Raw genomic sequence first — 15,347 nt, 5'->3', positions numbered from 1 at the left:
TCTCTCCCCGCTGCTGCAAACCCCCACTTATTCTGCTCTGGGCAGATAGCGGACTCAACACTTCCTTTTGGTCTGTACTTTCCCATCCCACAGAGGCACTGACTTGCAAACACACTTTCTACAAAGCAATTACAAAGCAGCTTTCTGAAAAGGCCTTTTCCATCCCACATCTCCCCCCTTAGAAGCCATTTTATGGCTTCTCTTCTTGTGGAACCTTGTATCCATAGCCATTATATGGGGGGCAGTTTCTTTTCTTACTATTCTCTCAACGGCCTTTTGTCCCAAAGAGATAAACAGGGGTAATAAACAAGGTATCAATAAATAACCAAAAAGCAATATCAGAACTCCTCCCGCCATGGTTTTCAAACCTCCAAAGTACTCAAACCAATTTTCAAACCAATCGGGCGTGGCCAGGCCTTCCCAGTTCTGGACTGGAACATGAGCTATTTTGCGCATCCGATCAGTGATTTCCTCTATGGCCTTCCCTTGGTCATTGATCTGGATACAACAATTAGACAGGTTGAATTTTCCACACACACCACCCTCCATTGCTAGCACATAGTCAAGTGCTAGCCGATTTTGGTACACTGCTGTGCGGAGCTGAGTGTTCGTTTTGGCTAGGCAAGCACGGCTTGTTTGGCTAGTGTTCATAGACAAGCTCGGATGTCCATGTGCTTGAGAGCCTTGGCTCCCCCCTCATGGGCAATGTGGAATAATGTCGTATAATATCTGGCTGGCCTGTTAGCCTTCAGGCCTTCTTCAGATATTTGGCATCAAGTCTTTAACTATAGCACTCTGGGATGCAGGAGGATCAGGAACAAGAAACCTGTATCACGGCCTTTTCCTCGAACACAAGACAGGGCAGCCGATGGATGTTCCGTCATCATTGGCCTGGACTGGGAATGCAAATGGTGAACCCCCTTCAGGAAGCAGCTGTTGCTGATGATAGTTAGCCCGGTCTGTCACACTGCCGGTTCTTCTGAAAGCTCCTCTCTCTCTCACTTGACCACTGCTTTGGTCTGTAACAGAAAGACATCCCTCTCGGGAGAGACAGTTCAAGGCAATCCTGCTGATGCTAGAAATAAAAGACAGATGCATGTATTACCAATTTCCCTCCCCTGGGTAGGGACAACATGCTGAAACTGAGTTCCTGAGTAGCCCAATACAATAAATAAACCTGAGGCTATTTTCAATTTGATCTTTTGGCATTTTCTTTCCAATTTATGTTTTTGTTTTCCTGCTTGCCCTCTTTTCTCCCCCCAAAGTCCAAAATAGGGGATAATGTCCTCACTTACTTCACCTGATGAGCAATCCTGAGCAGGAGGCAAAAACCATGAAAATCAAAAAGAGAAAATAATAATGTTCACATCCATACCCCCTTGTGGGTTTGTGACTATAAAGGCATTAATATCTGACAGGTCAAACAGTCTTATCACTCGAGAGGCCACAACATAAACTCCAGTGCTCGAATATCCAGCTGTTCTCCCGAAAAGTCCAGAGCGTGTACTACATAAGTTTTTTTCTTTTCACAACAATCCTTCGAAGCAGGCCAGGCCGTTTAAATAGCTGGCCCAGTGTCACCCAGCAGTGTGGTCGAATGAGGCTTCAGACTCAGGTCTCCCTGGTCCTAGTCCAGCACTCTAACCACTACGTTGGCTGCCTACATACTTACAGACTTCTGTCAGGGCAATCAATCTCCACCCAGTGTATCTGACTTCATGATTCGTCAGTGACATCTGGCCTTTGGGATTTTCACTGCCCCCATCTAAGCCACGTGTAGGTAGTGTTCCAGCTCTCCGTCTTCAGCCTCATCACTAGCAAGCTTGGTAGGGCAACAATAGCCTCAGAAAAACCTATAAAAGAAATAGTCCTTGCCCCAAACAAAAATACTATACCTTGTTGAAAATCTCTTTTGCGAGGTTTAAAGTCTCATGAAACAAACAGGCTTCTTTAATTAAAAAAAATGTTATCAGAGATTGTCCATAGTCTTGCAGAAGAGTGAAGCCTGTGATAAACACAATTTATTATCAAATCTCTAATCAGGAGCTGTGAAAACAGGGTGTGGGTTACAAAAACTTGATCCCTTTTAAAGCTGGGAGGTTTTCCAAGTAAAATGCAAACTGGTCCTTTGGAACTCTCTGCTACTTGGTATAAATAATCTGGAGTCCTAAAGTTCCCTGTGAAAGCAAAGCAGGGCTGGCGGTGGGACAAATTTATAAATTTTAAGCCTCAGACCCATTGATAATACTCTTAGTTTACATCAAAATCTATTAGCAGAAATATTTCATCCATATTACAAAAATATAAAACAATAACTGCATTTGACTATCTGACTTAAAATCTCTTTTCCTTCTTACCCACAATGACAAGTTGCTGTTCAGAGATCTTCCTTTTCACCCAATATTGGGAGTGAGGAGACTACACTCCAGTCATAATTTAGCATTTGCCCAACTCCATGTTGGGAACACTTTTCCATGTACAGTCTATACAAAAACAACTGAAACAGAGTTAGAGGAATCTAAGAGCCCCCTCTTTTTAGTCAAGCAATTTCATTACAGCCATAGGCCATACAGAAAATATAAAGAAAATTAAAAGTATACATTAATACAAAGCTTTTCTCCAAGCTCTCTTTAGCTCAAGAAAGTATTACAAGTTTGTAATAAGGAAATCACCATAAGCCAATACTTCAGTATAAAATCACATTTGGCAAAAACAATGGCATCTGAATGGCAAGGACACACACAATCAGACATTTGGGAGAATGGAGTGGACAGAACTCGCCCTTTCTTCAGCATATATATACAACCCAGCCTCTATATAGCAAATCACCAAAACACTCTCACATATATGACCAAAACACACACCCATCAGCAAAACAAATAGGCAGAAAGGCAGAATACCCTCTGCATTTTAACAAAATGTGGCATTTCACACAAAGCCTAATAGAAACAGAACTGAACAGAAAGAAAGTTCTCAGGAACAGAATCTTCACCGAAGCATCTCTGGGCACCCATAGAAACGTACACACATATACACACCCACAGCTCCCCTGAAATTAGCATCAGTCACAGTTAACATTTAAACAAACATTTTTGATGGAAAACAGGGAAGTTCACATTTTAAATATCATTTTAAAAACACAACAAAATGAACAGCTACATATTTCAAACTGCATTTAAACAAAATAAACTGTGATATAACATTTAAGTCTGTTTAGGGCTTCACCCATGAGCAAGTTAACCAGTCAAGCGGAACAAAGAAACCCCAAGAAAACACAGTCACTAGCAAAATGGTCTATAAATCAACATTCTTTTCATTCCGTTGAAAACTTCCCTTTTGTCAACACCCCGTGTTGGTGTGAGCAGGTGCAGGGACTTGGTGAACTGTCTCTGCCCGGGAAAATCAGTGAAGTCAATTTGGATATACTCAATTAGGGCTGCCTCTACTACCTGAGCCCCAAGGAGCACAATGGGCTCCTTCCTGGCACATGTCACGTAACGTGCACAAGCTTTTTCCCTAAGCAGACACGTTGTAGACATGTAGGGATTCCTGCAGTAGCCTTGCGGGGCCATTTCTTCCCCTGTGGGTGGACTGATGGTAGTGTTCTACCAAAGCGTGTCCCAACCCTCTGGGCATTGCCTGCCTGCTGTCTGGCTGAAAGGAACCAGCCCCGGTCCCTGGCTGATGACTCAGCCATCCTGGTTTCATCCTCTGGGTGTTCTGGGTGCTGTGAGTCCCAGAGATCTGGGGGTTTGAACAACAGGATCCCCTGTCGGGCTGGATCTGCTTGCAGACCCTCAGCCACTCGTTGGGCTGCCTGGTCAGCCCTCCTGTTGCCTTGTGCCTTCCTGCCATCCCCCCTTTGGTAGCCCCTGCAGTGCATAATAGCCACTTGCTGGGTACACCAAACAACCTTGGGCAGGCAGAAGATCTCCTTACTGTGTCTCATCTTCTGGCCCCCTGTGCTGATGGTAACCGGTTTGTCCTCGCCCTCCTTGGGGAGGCCAGGCTGACAAAGTCTCCTGGCTCCTGCCTCTCGGGGGCCCCTGTGATGGTGGTCTTCCAACACCTGTCCCTGTGGCATCCTTCTGCCAGACTTGTGTTGTGACCACCGGCCTCCCAGGCAGGAGTTCCCGGTTTCTCGTGGGGCACTCCTTCCCTTCCCTGTGACCCTCCTCTATATCCTGACCTGTTCCTTCTCCTGCTCAACTTACCCATGCCTTCTGAAGTGGTGGCCGCCAAAAGTTAACCTTTTGTCTCTGGCCATGAGCCTTTCCTTGGGCATTCTCTGCCCAAGCCTACTGGAAGGCTCCCGGCTTCGTCCTGCGCTATCAGGACTTTGGTGGCCTCCAGTTTCCCGTCCCACCACGCCTTCCACTTCCTTTCTATCTCCTCTCCCCTTTCTGCTGCTTTCCTTCTCTGCTCTCCTACAACCCTGCTTCTCCACCTTCTGTTTGTCCCTCCTTGTCCTACAACCACCCAAACATTTCCTTCCTGGCTTCACAACAAGCAACTCCAAACAACATGCCAAACCTTCAGTACTTCACACTTTTCCAGCCCCTTTCCATCTGCCTTTCAACAATTAACCAGCCTTTACATCACATGCACCAAATAAACCTCCTGAAACATCTCTACCTCTCTACATCTTTCCAAGTGAATCTGTGCCAATCTCCTGCAACTTGCACTTCTCCTTTTGAGATTTACCTCCATCTCTGCTGAGCAAATGGTCCCAGCCTGCTTGCCTGGGCCTCTGCCCTCATGGCTACTCAGAGGGTTGCCTGTTGCTTGCAACAGCTCCCGAGCCATGGGGAAAGGCATTTGGTCTCAGGGACCAACCTGGTACCTATGTTCCACGCCTTCTGGATTCCTAACATCTTCAGTGGGCCAGGATCAAAATGATCCTGCCTTCCTGATTTCTGAGTTGGGGGAGAGAGCAAACTGCCTCCTTCCTACCGTGTTCCTAATTCCCACTGGCCTTGGGGATACGGAACCCCAAGTGCTTCACACGGTCCTGGCAGGCTTGGGCCTCTGGCTCTCGGGACTCTGTAGCCTGAAGTCCCTCAGAGCCCCCCCAAGCCTGGCTTGAAGCTCTTCTGCATCGACCCTTCCCCTCCCATTGTTTTCCCAGAGGCGTGCTCTCTTACACTCTAAACAAACAGAGAGTTCGGGGGGGGGGGGGCGGACGGACTGCGGGTAAGGGATCCATGCAGTGAGGCACAAAAGAATTTTAGACAGACAAATTCACACTTCGCACCTCCAGTTTCCACTCTCCCCCGTCGCCGGGAGAGAAAACGTACTCAGGAGTCCCGCCTCTGCCAGTGCAGGGCCACACTCGGGGTGGGTTTCCCCCTTTGGGGTCCCCCTCTGCACTCACCAAACTTTCAAACGGCACATATTCACACCAACTCCTCCCAGAGCCTGTCCTGCTTTTAGGCAGTGCCCTCTGCCTGCAGCGGCCCTTGACCTAGGCTGGGCTATTCCCTTGGTCTCCTACCCGTCCCGGGACTCCCAGTACTTCACCTGTCCGGACCCCTTGCGTTGGTGTGCCTCGTTCCGCGCCCGTCTTCGGTGGGCTTGGGAGTCTGGGTCTCACGCCGCCGGGGGTCAAGACCTTCCTTCTTACAATGGGAGAAGTGGCGCCGAAGGGTTGCTCTCCCACGACGTGAGAAAGGGACCCCCAAGTAGCCACCGATGGGCAGGCAAATCACCAGCTTACCATCCGAGAATTAACGGCACCAGTTTATGTTACCTGGGAGGCCCCCAGTTACCACAAAGCAGACGAACAAGGATGATGGAAGGAAGCAAAATCACCGTTTATTGAAAACCAGCGCTGGTGACGCTCCCAGTACCTAACGGGAAAACCGGAGAGACGTGCCCAGCTGCCTGGGTCACAAGTTTTTATACTTTGGCATAACTACATAGCTGGGCATCAACATTCAGCCCCAAAGAAGCAATCAGTTCATTACATTCGTACATATGCTTGCATAGAGGCTGGACTTTGCGCTCTAAGTTTCTGTTTCACAGCAGAGAGAGAATTAATTAATAGAAGAAGCCTTCAAATTCCTAGAACAATACAGTTACTATTCAGGGGAGCCTAGCTCTCCCTGCTGCTGCAAACCCCCACTTATTCTGCTCTGGGCAGATAGCGGACTGAACACTTCCTTTTGGTCTGTACTTTCCCATCCCACAGAGGCACTGACTTGCAAACACACTTTCTACAAAGCAATTACAAAGCAGCTTTCTGAAAAGGCCTTTTCCATCCCACACTTGTAACTATTAAGAAAGCACCATTCTATGCTAATGAAATAGTTTGGATAGATGTGTTCCAGTGTAGCCCAGTTCCTTCAGGATAGTTAGAAACTGAAATGGATGGCATCTTAATTCACTCTATAAGTCACTTGATAATCTTCCCTTCAGTCCTACAATAGCACTGTTTTATTTTCTCTCTCCGCACCAGTTTCTGCCCTCCCACCAGCGTTCCCTCTAATTCTTACCATCAGTGAGCAGAAAGAGTTTTCTTCTGGGCAGCACTATCAAGGCAGTGTGTGCACACCACTCTCTTTCTCACACACACACGCAGACACACTTAAGGGCCTGTGATGGGGGTTTCAGGCAGATTGGGTGGAAGATACTGCATGGGACGGAAGTCTTAGGAAGAAGGCTGAAGGTGGAGTCAGAGCTGAAGGAGGAAGGGCAGGCAGAGAGCTCAGGTGCCTGTTCCCTTTCAGGAAGTCAGTTTACCAGGGAAGAGAGTCATTGCTGGCTAGATACTGATGACCTGGGGAATGGCTACCCAGTTTTAAGAGTTTGATTTTCATTGTTCATTTGTTTTCATTGTTTATCATATTGTGAACCTCCCTGATCTCTGCATAGTTTATAGAGCGGTGTATAAGTCTGACAAATAAATAAATAAATAACATAACATAACATAAAGACGGAGGGAATTGAGGACTGCAAGAATTCAAGCAAGCCATCAGGGAACAGCAGCCAAGCCTGTTTGAAAAATTCAAGGCTGAAGAATCCATCCCAGTTGTCAGAAGGCAGGCCTGGCTTAGAACCGTCCAAGGCCTGTGGCATTTAAAGGGATAGCACACCTTTGTCATCAGCTTCTGTGATTGCCACTTGAAAGGACAATTAGGGGGAACTGATGGAAATGTCAGTTACAGATTCAAACTGATACAACAGAAGGAGAGCTGGTCTTGTGCTGGCAAGCATGACTTGTCCCTTTAGCTAAGCAGGCTCCGCCCTGGTTGCATATGAATGGGACACTTGATGTGTGAGCACTGGAAGAGATTCCCCTCAGGGGATGAAGCTGCTCTGGGAAAAGCAGAAGGTTTCAAGTTCCCTCCCTGGCTTCTCCAAAGATAGGGCTGAGAGAGATTCCTGCCTGCAACCTTGGAGAAGCTGCTGCCAAACTGTGAAGACGATACCGAGCTAGATAGACCAATGGTCTGACTCAGTATATGGCAGCTTCCTATCTTCCTATGTTCCTACATGCAAATAATGCGCCATGCACAGTGTGGCACACAAAAACATTATATCTCACCTCCCGCCCCTCACCTCTGGCTCTGACTTTACAAGAAGTAAGGTCTCCAGGATAGCTGTGAAGAGAAAAGTATCTGCCCCTCAAGCTATATTATTTATGGCAGATAGAAGAACAGCTTCATTTCTCATGGGGTTATGAAATCTCATGGCTCCTCTGTCCCTTACAGATTATTATTACATTTATATCCCGCTCTTCCTCCAAGGAGCCCAGAGCGGTGTTAAGTTTCTCTTTCACAACAACCCTGTGAAGTAGGTTAGGATGAGAGAGAAGTGACTGGCCCAGAGTCACCCAGCTAGTTTCATGGCTGAAAGGGGATTTGAACCCGGGTCTCCCCAGTCCTAGTCCAGCACTCTAACCACTACACCACATTGATACATATGCTACATGGAAGATGCTGAAAGGGATCATCTCATACTGCTCAGGAGATGGCAATGGTGTGAAATGGAAATTAAATTGAACATTATACTGCATTAAGCAACTAAAACATACTGCATTTTTGCATTTTTGCCCTGGATTCTACAGGCACTGCATGTTTTGCATTCAGTAGTCTGCCATCTCCAGAATCACAGACACAGAGTGATTCCATGCCCGGTATCTCCCCATTTCACAAAACATCCCCCATTTGCACCCCTCCATTTTTGCTTACAGTTTTTGAAATAGGAATGCTAAAGGATGCTTCCTCTTTGAAATGAGACTGTGCCTGTGGTCTTGCTCCCCATGTCTCCTTTCTCCTCACTCTGATCTGAAGAGCCTCACCCATGAGGTGAGGAGTGACTATGTGCATGTACAGAGAGTCTAGCCCAGAGAGCAAGCAAGGGGAGGAGGAGAGCCTCTTTCTACTGGCTCTGGTCTAGTTTGTTTGAGAGTCTCTTTGCAAAACAAAGAGAGTCCCTTTGTTTTGACTTGATGACTTGTTGACTCAGACTGAGCAGAACAAAGGGAAGCCGAGTCCACCCCCAGCTCAGCTAGTCTGTCTGTCTTTGCAAATTGCAATCCACTTGTATGCAGATTCCATGCCCTGAAAGAGACAGGCAGGAGCCCCCCACCCCGAGACACACAGGAGGGGTTCCGGGCTCAGGCTGAGGGCACAGCACACTCTGAGACTGTTGTTGCTTTTGTTCAAGTTCCATCGGCAGCGGCACCTTCCCAGCCCAGTGGGTGGCGCTCTGCAGCTTCCAGCAAGCTGTGCCCGATTCAACGCATCTCTTGCTTCATCGGAAGAGCTGACCCTGCTTGGAATGCAGGCAATGTGTGCTCAAATGGCTTCAGCCACACATTTCCTGGGATATTCCGAGGAGCACCTAGCTTTTCTGTGAAGCCTTTGGCACGCTGATCTTTACCTTCTACTAAAACTGAGCATGAGCAAATGTAAGTGAACACCTATCCTTCCCCAGAGGTGCATCTAGGTAACTTTGTAGCCTGGATATAAAGGCCTTTGGAGACCCACCCCACCCCCACCCACTGCAAGTTAAACATCATCCCCCTGCACGCACACACACACACTGTGACACACGCAGTATTTTTAACATGTGGGTTCATGAGGGTACAAACAGCATTGCGTAGTGGTTATTGTGTTGGATTAGGACTGGGAAGACCCGAGTTCGAATTCCCATTCACCCATAAAACACACTGGGTGACTCTGTGGGCCAATCATGTATCTCTCCGCCTAGTCTCCCTCACAGGGTTGTTGTGAGGACAAAAATATAACCATGTAGACTGCTCTGAGCTCCTCAGAGGAAGAGCGGGATATAAATGTATAAAATAAAGAAGCAGCAACGGAACTCACAAGAATGTAATAATATAAAACAGGTTTATGTAAAACTATCATACTTTGGACACATTATGTGAAGATCTAGCTCCCTTGAGAAGTCCATAATGCTGGGAAAAGTTGAAGGAAAGAGAAGAAGAGGATGACAAGCAGCAAGGTGGATGGACTTGAGTACAACAGCAATGAATGCACCACTGAGAGACCTTAAAGGTCAAGTTGAAGACAGATCATCCTGTAGATTATCTATGTGGTCGCTAAGAGTCGAAAACGACTTGACTGCACTTAATCAATCAATCAATCCAATCAATGTTTATGCAAATATGCATTAGCAGAATCATTTCAACATGCAATTTAATATATTCCCATCTTACATATTTCTTTCCCCACTTCCTCTCTGTCTCTAAAGCGGAGGTCATGCTTGGCCACCTGGCACAGTGTGGGCTGTCTGCAAGGCAACCACATCCCCTGGGACAGACTAAGGAGGATTTGGGGGGGGCCCCCAGGGGGTGTGGAGTCCCTGGGCTTCTACCCAGAAGTCCAGGGGGAAGAGTGCCTCTGTCCTCTTCCCCCTTATTTCCCCCTCCTTCTTTCTTTCCAAATGTTTCTCCTGTGGACCTCTTCAGGGCAGAGACTGTGCTTCCGTTGTGGCTCTCTATAGCACCCTGCAGCACCTGCTGCTGCTGCTAATTTCAACAGTAACACTGTGGGGGGAACTGGGCTCTGGATCAGGACTGTTTTCTAGCAGGAAATCCCCACGTTCTGATGGGAGTTACTCCAGAATGTCTCTTTCTTCACAGATTTGCTTTGAGTGATAAACCAAGCTGCAATGGATCAAATGTTGCCTCTGATAGGTCAATTTCTCTCTTGATTGTGGTTGCTTCCACCCAGTACCTCTTGAGTGGTTTTCTGCAGATATCTGGCAGCAGAATAAAAACAGTGGTTTGCATCTGAAAGCCACCATCCAATGGCATTTAGGTGCAACAGAGCAGCAATTGCAATGAAAAATTTGAAAAATCACCACAAATCATGTCTGGACAAAAAGAAGAGGAAAACACAGAACACCTTGGAATGCAAAAGGCTGCAATGCTACTGTCTGGAAAAAGAGTGAACAAAGGGTGGCAATTTCATACGAAGCAGTTTGTGTGGAGTTAGCCAACGTGTGTACATGTTAACTTGGAAATCGGAAATAACAAAATTAGAGGTGAATACATTGACATTGCTCAAATGGGTATATTCCAATGTGTCGCATAACTGATATTCCTAGGAAAGAGGGCATGGCCAGGTGTCTTCTGAATTCCTGGTTTGCTTCCTTTTTGCAGGTAACGTGATATGACACAAATGGGGACCCAGAAACAAGGCCTAGCAAGGACCCAGCATCACAGAGACATCACTCTAGAGTGCAGGGAGAGGCAGACTCTAGGCTGAAGCAGAACCAGTGGAGTGCCTCTGGTGGCGGCTGGGCCCTGCACCTTGTCCCTGCCTGTGACCAGGCCGAAGCCAGCAAGCAGCCTTTCCCCCAAGCCATTTAGGGGGACAGCTGGTGGCAGGAAGGGTCTGAGGAGTCTGGCGAGAGGGGTGCTGGTCTGTGGTGGTGAGTCACCTCCCCTCCAGGCGCTACTATGAGAGTTACGTCTTCCTAACTCAGCAAAAGGGCGTCTCTTGTATGGAGCAGCAGGGGGGAGAGCGGTGGACCCTTTCCAAATTTGGGGGACGCACTTTTGCAAAAGAAGGCATTAAGGCTCCACCGTGGAGTTGCCACGGATTGCCCAGGGTGATTCTGTAGCACCGAGTGTGAAAAACGCCATCACAGGCAATGTCTAAGAGGAGGCCGTGGGGTGGGGGTGGGAGGGAGGGAGGTCGCCTAGGTAACCAGGTGGGCAGGGAGGGAGGGAGGGAGGTCGCCTAGGTAACCAGGTGGGCAGGGAGGGAGGGAGGGAGGGAGGGAGGGAGGTCGCCTAGGTAACCAGGTGGGCAGGGAGGGAGGGAGGGAGGTCGCCTAGGTAACCAGGTGGGCAGGGAGGGAGGGAGGTCGCCTAGGTAACCAGGTGGGCAGGGAGGGAGGGAGGTCGCCTAGGTAACCAGGCCAGTCGTCCAGTAGAACTCTTGCTGGAGCTGCTGGTGAGTGAGAAGTTGGAAGAGAGAAGAGGGGGAAGGAAGAGCCCGGGGGGGGGGAGGAGGAGGAGGAGGAGGAGGAGGAGGAGTAGGAGGAGAGACCAAGGCTGGAAGGACGGAGACTTTCCTAAGAAGACGGTCCTGCTGCGACAGATCCTGAAGGCAGAGAGCAGTGCTGAGGGCCAGGCAATGATGACGGGAGCGGTGAGGGGGCTCTGTGGGGAGGGACACCTCTGGAGATCGGGATCTGTTGGGTGGGAAGTATTACCTAGTGCAATGGTCACTGTTTGCTCTCTTTGAAATGTGTCTTTAGGGCTACTGATGTTTGATTTACCTTGAACCGGCTTCTTGCTCTTGCCCATTAAGTTAGGTTCTCTGGCCTCATTTGGTAGATCCCACTGACTGCTGGCACCCCCAGGGCCCGTCACAGATTGGCTGCCGTGGGGCAGAGTGGGATCTGGGGCAACGGTAACAATGTGGCAGATAGGATATTACTAGAGAAAGACATGCTGTTCTGGTAGCTCCAGGTCTTAACACCCTCATCAATTTCGGAGGATGAATACAACTGAAGGAAGCCTCGGCAGGTGTGTGGCTGGGGGAGTCAGTCATGTGACTTGCCTCTGGGGGGCCCCCCAAGGCAGTGAGCCCCCAGACAACTGTCTCCCCTTGCCCTATTATCGTTACGCCCCTGCACTGGTCTAGAAGGTAAACGTAAAGGGTGCTGTCAAGTCAATTTTGACTCCTGGCACCCCCAGAGCCCTGTGGTTTTCTTTTGGTAGAATACAGGGGGGGTTTACCATTGTCATCTCCTGCGCAGTGTGAGATGATGCCTTTCGGCAGCTTCCTATATCACTGCTGCCCAATATAGTACCAGCGGGGATTTGAACCGGCAACCTTCTGCTTGTTAGTCAAGCATTTCCCCGCTGCACCATTAGGAAGGACAGTATAAATTAATGGTTGTTATACAGAATACAAAATGAATGAAGAGGTATACATTTAATCAACTATTTAATCCTATGCCATGCAGTGGAGAAAAAGAAGGGTGTTTGGTCAGAGGAGCATAGAACAGCAGGTGAGTTAAATGGTTGGGATGAAAGCCTGAAGTCAGGGGCTCTCAAACCTGGGTCCCCACGTGTGGTTGGACTACAGCACCCATCATGCTGGTCATTGTGACTGAGGATGATGGGATTGTAGTCCACCAACATCCGGTCATTTTCCAGATTATGCGCGGTAACAGCTTCGCTACGTGTTTACAAAGTGCCCCTCCATTTTGCCCGTGTCACGACATCAGTGTCGTTATGTTGTCAGCAGGGTACAGTTCATATTTCCCATGCCCTGTTTCAGATTTAATTGTTTCGTAATTGCCCTATAACGTGGCAAATGTTTTGCAGGAAAGTAGCTGTATTTTTCCGTTGTAGGGAGGCTTGTCACGTTATTTATGCTTGCAGCATTTTGCAGTGTGGACAGTTATTTTATTTTATTTTATTTTATTTTATTTTATGGTTGGGGAAGGGAGGGGGCACACACTGCTTTTGATGGGGGTGGTGGGCAAGAGGCTCCCTTCCACCCCTTTCCCTGCCAAAGGAGTGGCACTTTTGGGCGGCCCCTCCTCCCCCTTGCAAATCCGCTGCTTTTCTGGAGCCCCTCTGCCAGCCCTGCACATACGGGGACTGGAAGTGGTGGCGGTGGAGACAGCCCAGGTTAGGGAAAGCCCAGGACTGCTAGTCCGAGAAGAGCCACTGCTCTTGCTTGTGTGGGGGGCGGGGCACAGAGACCAGACCTTCTCCTGGGCAGCCCACTCCCTCGCCCCCCCACCGCGTCTTCAGATTTCTCATCCTCACTGGAGGAGCACTTCCCTACCCTCCGCCTCTTCCCTCCTCCACCACCATTGGATTAATCTTTTTTTAAAACCCCTGCTTGCCTTGCACAAGCCGGCTATGACAAAAGGAATTGTTTTGGAACAGTGCATCCCCCTACTGGCGGATTTTCACAAGTGCACTGAGATTTATTTATTCTTTAAGTTCCATCATATCAGTAATCCCCTTCTCCCTCTGCAACCCCTTTGGCCCGAAATTGGGGAGGATGAGGGGCCAGTGGATGTGTTCCAGAGGTGGAATATGGAAGCTCCCTGCCTGGAAAAACTGCTGCAGTGATGGGCAGTATGGACGGGCAAAACCTTGTCACATTGCATATCATACTGCCTGAGAATCGCTGCGCTTGCGGTTTCAAACTGCTGCCTCATTCCATTACACTTTGCAACACTTTAAGCGTTGCAAATCTCATCCGGAAAATGCCCTGGAGACCTAAGTTTGAGAGTCCCTGCCTTAACTTAAAGCACCTGAGTCTGTTACTTATGGGAAAGGCCAGGAGAGAGTATTGTGGGCTCAGCAGAGACATACGACATATTATATGCAAGTGATGAAAGCATTAAGAACTTCTCTGGGACCTAGTGGGTATGCAGATTGGGACGGAGCAGTTTTTCCTTCATTATAAGAAAGGCCCTGCAGAATCATTGCAAGCACTTGGCATTGCCCTCAGAGAGTTAGCGGTGAAAGCTTTCCCTGGAACTAGTGCAGAGGTGCAGGATCTGATGGCTAGAGGCCAGATCGCTAACAATGCCTTCAAAGGAGAAATGCACCTCCAGTTCCAGTTAGGACAGTCTTGGCATTGGGCTAATGCCATCAAATGGGCCCCAGAACTGGAAAAGGCTAGAAAACTGGAAACAAAAAATTTCCAGGCTCTGGAAACCGAAGGGCATGTTCACACAATCAAGGAAACAAGAGTCATTTCTGATGAGCAGTTGAATATGCAAGTGATAGCAGGGCACCACCCCCCCGAGATATCTGTAGTGAACTTCATAGGCTAAAAAAGGTGGTTCATGTTTAACTTCAAAGCAAGAGTGACTGGAGCACGTAGGCTAAATCAAAGGGATCAACCCTTTGTAAGAAAGTAAGTAAAGGATGCAGGAACTGTGGAAGCCCATGTCATTTTCGTTGGAAATATTCTCTGCACAGGGGAGATCCAAAAGAGGGAAACTAAGGAAGGCAGTGGATGGGGGCCAATCCACTGCCAACACAGATGGTGGCTCAAACAATGAAATGTTAATTGCTGAGGCGGAAGGCCTGGGATACTCTTTGGAAGGAAATCTGCAAGTTGTACAGTACCAGTTTCTGCTGGACTCAGGTGCACAGGTATCAATTGTTCATAGCCAGTTTTGGGAGCAAGTTAACAAAGAACAGGAGAGGCATTTCATACCCTGTGGACTGATAGTTCCAGTAGCTAATGGAGCAAAGCTTCTGGTCTGTGGAACGCGGAACGTTACAATCAGTTTACGAAGTTGAAGTGAAGAGTAATGTTGTTCCACTTTCCAGAAGTGAGATGGTTATTTGAGGCTGACTGCGGGGCAGAAACTGGAAAGATCAGGATGGTCTGTTTGAACTGAAGCTTGCCAACTGGCTAGCATGCCTTGTGGGATCCGTGATGCTCAAGAGGAAAAGAAGTGAAGTTCTGGTGCCTATAGCCAACCTACGGACAGACCCGCAGGTGCTGTAAGAAGGGGCAGTCATTGGTATGAAGCAGGGGCGTAACTACCTTTAGGCAAGGGACTTCCGGTGGTGCTTTCTACCGGAGCGGTTGTGTTTCTAATAAGCTCCTTCAGACTCCACCTATTTTGAATCTTTTTTAAATCTTCTGGGCTTTTGATTGGTATTTTATCTCCGGCCTGGAAGATAGACTGTATTTTGACTGCCTCCCTGTTAAAGCTTTGCTGATTACAAGTTATAATGACCAAGAAGAAAAGAACGTGAGCGGCTCTTTCCCCTTCCTCTCCCCCAGACCAGCCTACGGAACGCTCCTCTAAACAACAGAAGTTGGATGCCTTTCTAATTCCTTCAAAGGACAAACCAACCATACCTCTTTATA

The sequence above is a fragment of the Hemicordylus capensis genome, chromosome 2 (assembly GCF_027244095.1).
Source record: "Hemicordylus capensis ecotype Gifberg chromosome 2, rHemCap1.1.pri, whole genome shotgun sequence".
Taxonomy (NCBI): domain Eukaryota; kingdom Metazoa; phylum Chordata; class Lepidosauria; order Squamata; family Cordylidae; genus Hemicordylus; species Hemicordylus capensis.
Note: the sequence above shows the minus strand (reverse complement) of the source record.